At 55.5% G+C, this 5,938-nt stretch overlaps 1 long non-coding RNA gene across 1 annotated transcript; it reads right to left on the reverse strand.

Moving 5' to 3' along the window:
- Nucleotides 1-371: 371 nt before the first annotated feature.
- Nucleotides 372-1,822, reverse strand: LOC145717015 (uncharacterized). The gene is made up of 3 exons (XR_014139991.1): nt 1,409-1,822; nt 1,163-1,260; nt 372-977 (listed from the first exon to the last, which is right to left on the reverse strand). It is a non-coding gene; the product is annotated as an uncharacterized LOC145717015 (long non-coding RNA).
- Between the last annotated feature and the right edge of the window lie 4,116 nt (nt 1,823-5,938).

The raw sequence follows: 5,938 nt of genomic DNA on the forward strand, positions 1-5,938 counted from the left end.
GCAAACTGCATGTCCCCGCTGGGAAGGCAGTGCCAAGAAGGGCCCGAAATGTTCTGCCCCAGAATGTTCTGCCACCGTCCACCTTCCTCCCACACTGGCACCGAGCCCTTATGATCTGGGGCTCCCAGCATATTGTTGTTGATCAAGATTAACTGTGATTGATGGAGCAGGGACTTCAAAGGGGCCCACAGGAGGAATAAGGAAATAACTGAAAAATCAAGTCAAATGTTCCCAGCTGGTGCTCACACCTGTTCCCAGCCAGGGCTGATAACTGAAGGCGCAGTCTCATCTCACGCCCCTACCCCGGCCCACTTGTGGGGCAGGGCAAGAGCCTGCACCTTGGGGTAGAGGGGACAAGCCTTCCACACACTTGGGGGCTGCTGAGTGGGCTCCAGACTGGAAAGAGTCACCACGACCTATGGACTGGCCCCTGGGGCCATACTTCCTCCGTGGCCAGCCTCCTGCTCTCCCAAGCCCCCGCCGGCTCCCCGGAGGAACGCGCCATCTTCCATTCTCTGTTAAAAATTCTGACTCAAGTCTGACCTCAGTCCAGGATCCAGCGGGAGTTGCAGGGAGCAGGGAAGATGGTAGCAGAAAGCTCAGGGGCCCAGGCTGGTTGGGCCAGAGGCAGGTGGTCTGGAAGGTGATGATGGGTTCTGCTCGCTGGGCTACAGGCTTTGTTCTCCCAACTCCCGGGTTCCAGTTGTGCTCTGGGCCCCCCGAGCAGCCCACCCACTGTCCACTGGGCTCCCTGCTGGGGAGCAGGAATGAGCAGGAATGGAGGCGCTGGGGCAAGGAAGGAGGCCCGATGGGAAAGAGGAGGTTCGGCAGTACAGGATGTCCACCCACAGTTCCCGTGACAGCTTCCGGTCTCCACGGAGGACAGTTGCTTGCTTAGTGTCAATCATAGAGATGCTGAGGTCACAGGCCAGGCTGGTGGGAGTGGAGATCGGGGTTCCAAGGACCCAACACAGCTCCTAGGGAAAGTTATGGGGCCTCCTCAGAGAAAAGAGGTCACAGGAGGTGCTCACCCCCCAGAAGTCCCTCCGGCCACACCCTTCCCTGTGCCCAGCCCCTCCCCTCCCCTCCCCTCCCCCTGATTGTACAGAACCCCCTCATGCTGGCAAGCTCCTTTACTCCCTGTGGGTGTTGGCAGTCACACCTGCAGAGTGGTTATTCATACATCTTCTTCCTCAAAAGGTCAGGGTTCATTGCGGTAATGCTGATAATTTGGGGCACATTAATTGTAGCTACTCTTGGCTAGGAGAGAAACAAAGGCCCAGTCAGGTCGGCTGTCCACCCGTCCTTGCTGGGGCCAGGGTTATGGTGTGTGTTGTGGCCACTGGGTGAGGACCCTCCCCCTTGTGAATACGTGGGAGGCGGGCTCAGGTCGGCACTGTGGACTCACTTCTCCGAGGAGGGAGCTGAGACCATGGGCCCAGTAGAAGCTGGGAGGCCTTGCGGATAAGGCACACCAGGACCGCCACGTCCACGCAAAGGCTCAGGAAGGAGCTCAGGAGACAAGGTGTCCTGGAGAACGGTCCTCTGGAAGCTTGGAGAGCTGGTGCAGCCCTGGGAAAGGAAGGACAGGAAGGCGAGGGGAGAGAGCAGTCCTCTAGAAGTGACGGGAGAGAGCACAGGTGGGTGGGCGCTGCGAATGGAGCAGGAGTGTGTCTGAGCCCAGAAACCCTGCTCTCCTGCAGGCCACACTGCAGACCCCCGCCCCCGGACAGGAACAAGGAAGCTCCGGCCTCCTGACCCACAGCAGTGCCCTTGGGGCTGAGTGGGAGGAAGGCCCCAGGGACAAATGATGCCAAGGGTGGGGAGGGATGATCTCAGACAGGGCAGTCACCCAGAGCTTGAGAGTGACACAAAGCGGCCACAAGATGAATGGCCGCCTTCAGCTTCCATCCGTGCACCTGTATGAGTGGCATTTCCAATTCGCCAGTTTGAACCTCAGTTTTCTCATCTCTAAAATGGGAGCGATAATCTCCAGGGTTGCAGTGGGGATTAGATCATTTATCTTTTAAAAAGCTTAACATGGTGTCTGGCCCAGTAAGGAAATGTTGGTTCCAGTCTTCCTTTCTGTCCTGTCTGCCACCCACCAAAGCTGCTAGTGAGCTACAAACACTGGGTATATGAATGAATGAATGAATGAATGAATGAATGAGAGAAAGGAGGCAGGGAGGGAGGGAGGGAGGGAGGGGGAAAAGGAGGGAAGGGGGGAGGGTGGATAGTAAGAATGCCAACCAAATACAGATTCTCCCAAATTCCTCAGAGCCTCCCTGGGAGGTTCTAGGCTGAACCAGGACTCCAAGGCCAGGGATCTCCCCCCCTGCACCCTCCCTCCACCCCACTGCACCCTGAGGGCCTGTCAAAGACCTGAAAACTTCACTGAACTTTCCAGCGGGTGGAGGTTCCCAGTGAGAACCAGGCTGCATTGCCCATGAGCACAGGGACGCGTGTTTCTTCCCCTCCGTCGAGGCCCCAGGGGACAAGGGCTTGAGTGACTAGGTCCAGGAGGGGTCTGGTCTGCTTTGTGGAAGTGTTCTACAACTGTGCACTAATTCTCCCTCTCTCCTTCTCCCCCTCCCCCTCTTCCTCCTCTTTCCCCTTCTCCCCTCTCCTCTGCCTCTCCCCGCCACTCTCTCTAATAGCTCAGACACCCTTCCCCAAAAGCAGAGAGCTGTAGGCCCTGGAAGCCAGGTTCCCCCTGGGAAGGGCGGCCACAACGTGTCTCTAGAAGGACAAGCAGAGGTCCTGTTCCCGATGCCCTCAGCAGAGGGGTTGGAGGCTCAAGCAGCCAGGGTTCAGGAAGGCTTTTCTCTCCCAACACTAACAATCTGGAAGGCCTCTCCAGCTCAGCCAGTTCCCTGACGGTAGAGAGGAGGAGCCTGGCAGCTGGCCACCTGCTCTCCTTCCCCGGGGCTCAGACGCAGCCGAGGGACTCCTGCCATCCATTCACTCTAGGGGCATTTCTCGAGCCCTGTGCTGGTAACGTACCAGCATCCCTTTCCTCCTACTGACATTCGGGGGACAGTGAGGTGGGGAGAGGCAACTAAAATCAACATCCGAGGGCAGAAACATGACGGGGCGCTCTCACAAGATAATTTCAGGCATATGAAACATGCTAAGAGTTCTATCTGAGCACAAATGCCTGCGAATCAGGCAGCAAGAATCCAGAAGTACTCAGGAGTCCTCCAGCGACAGGTGCGGGAAGCCAAGACAGGAAATTATTGAGTGGCTATAGTTTAAAGGCCCGTTGGCTGTTCGTGATGGGTCGTCCTTACCATTTTCATTTTGAAACCTGGAGGCTTTACAGGCTTAGATTCTGGATGGCTTACATAGAGGCCATCCCAGCATGGGAGCAACCTCAGACTAGCCGCCACCTTGTCTCCAACATGCTGCCACCCAGGGTTCCCACAGGGGGTCCCTGCATATGCTCATTCAGCATCTCCTTCTGCCCGGAGGAGTGCAACGGATCCTGGGGCTCACAGCAGGCAGGGTGACAGCATGGTGGAGTGCCGGTCTCCTCACTCACGACTTTGTTCTCTGCCACGAAGAAGGGCTGACACTCTATTCCCTGGAAGCAAGTCTAGCCTACCCAGAAGAAGAGTGGTGGGACCAAAGCAAGTCTCACCTCCTGGAGGGGGACTCTCTACATATGTTACTTGGAATTCTTCTATAAAGAAGATTTGTCTTTCCCTCTTACTTTTCATGTACTCAATCGTTATGAATTCATGTATGCTTATGTTACACTTTGGGTTATGATCCAATACTGTGTTACTTGGTGGCTCAGATTGCTCCAGCCTTCGGGAGCTCGGTCAGGTCGGTTCCTGGCGTCCCTTTGACGTGCCCACATCTTTCTGATTTTTGAGCACTTCCTTATTTTTCTGGCACTACAATATGCTCCAGGCTCATCTCATATTTCTTCCTGCATATCACCAAGGCGCCTTCACTCCTTTACTAGAGAACGATATTTAGAAACCAAGTCGTAAGGACTGAGTGTGCTCCTTGCCACCAGAAGCTCTCAGCACACAGGGCTGGGTGGATGTGTCTGTGGGGGAACATACGTAAGTCTTACACTCTGTATCTACCCATCTGTGCATACGCAGAGCTCCCTGCAGCTGTCTCCAATTCTAATCCGGCCCTCAGGATCCATCCCAGCCTTCTTTCCTGTGCACCTGCAGCTTCCCTCTCCTACGGTGCCAACATCCTGGCCCACCTCTGTCATCCACATATTTATTTGTTCGACCCCAGCACGCCTATGAAGCAATGTCAGCATGGCACCCCTCTGGGAGCGCCTGGGTGGCTCAGTCAGTTAAGCGTCTGCCTTCGGCTCAGCTCAAGATCGGGTCCTGGGATGGAGCCCCGCATTGGGCTTCCTGCTCAGCAGGGAGCGTGCTTCTCTCTCTCTCTCTCTTCTCACTGTTCATTCTCTCTCTCTCTCTCAAATAAATAAATAAAATCTTTTTTTAAAAAAAGAATGACACCCCTCTGAGAAATGAATTTACCAATTAGAGTATGATATTTGCAGATCCTTTCATCTTTAGCCCCACTGAGTCCAGGCCACTGTTTTACAAAGTTAGCTGGATGGGCGTCTTGTCCCCAGCCACTTCAGTGTGGCTATGTCACACGTTTGTACAAAGGTTGTGTCAATCATAAGGTAGAGCCGGGATGCACCCTTCAGCATCCTTCAGGGTAAGCAAGATTACTTTAGAGTAAGCTTTCTCGGTAGAGGGCGCTGGAGGGACGTGACAGGAGGAAGGAGCCATGATGCTGTTTGCAGTGTGAGGCCGGGGAAGGGCGGGGTGGATGTGAGGAAGGGCATCCAGGCTCCAACTTGACAGCCTGGGTCTGGTGCTAATGCTTTCAGCAGCCCTCTAACACAAAGCCTGAAGCCCCGTGCAGCCTGCGTGCCCTGCTGGCCTGCTGTGCGCTGGCGCCCAGACTCCCTCTCCAAGGCTCCGCGTGGCCTGCACACAGTGGCCTGTGGCCCCAAGGGTCATACGCTCACCTGCAGCCCTGTGTACAAGCCTCCATGTGGCTATGCACTCAGAAGGCCTCTTGTCCCCGCTGGTGCCCAGGGAACACTGGGCTGACCACACCTTCTCCAAGGAGACCTGAGCCCTTCCAAGTGTGTCCTTCCTTGAGCTCTCCTTTGGCTCTGCAGCACCATATAGAGTGGACTTACACCTCTAGTCTTGTAGTCTAGTTCATATTTCTGTATCAGCCCCTCTGCTACCCTAGGAGCACTCCCGCTGGGAGAGAAGTTTGGCCTCAGACTCAAAGGAATGTGTCCTAATTTAATAAAGCAGCCCAATGATGGCACCTTGGGACCAAAGCCAGTGGGATGAGAAATGCAGACTCGGGCTGGTGGTCTGTGCCCCTGGGCTGGTGGCAGGAGCAGCCGGGCTGGGTAGCCTCCCACTCCCAAACCCCAGCCTTAAGGGTTCACTTGGAGCTCAGCCATGGGGGCACTGAGCAGGGATCCCTCCTGGGTGCCTCTTCCTGGATTGACCTGTGTTGGTGAGAGTGTGTCTGATGTTCCTGGACCAGGTGAGCTTCTCTTTGGCAGGCTGGTCTCAGGGACCCGCTAAGCACAGCCTCCACCATCACGGGGCAGGACCCAAAAGGAAACCAGGCTCAGAGAGAACCCAGTGTCACAAATAAGTTTCCTCTCACTTGAGTCCCTTGTGTTCTCTGTTCCCTGTGCTAGCCATGGCACCCTTTGCTCAGAGATGCTCTTGCAGCATTTAGAAGGGTGCGTGCTCCCTCCCAAGCCCAAGATGGAAACACTGCCCAGGGCCATAGCAGGGGCAACTCGTGACCCCAACACAGCCATGGGCTCTCCAAAGACCCTGAAGAAAGGCCTGAGTCAGGGCAAGGGGACCAGGGACCTGCCAAAAAGCATAGGTTTGAGTCCTCAGAGAGACTC

The sequence above is a fragment of the Leptonychotes weddellii genome, chromosome 1, assembly GCF_054177405.1.
Source record: "Leptonychotes weddellii isolate Sample4059 chromosome 1, ASM5417740v2, whole genome shotgun sequence".
Classification (NCBI taxonomy): Eukaryota; Metazoa; Chordata; class Mammalia; order Carnivora; family Phocidae; genus Leptonychotes; species Leptonychotes weddellii.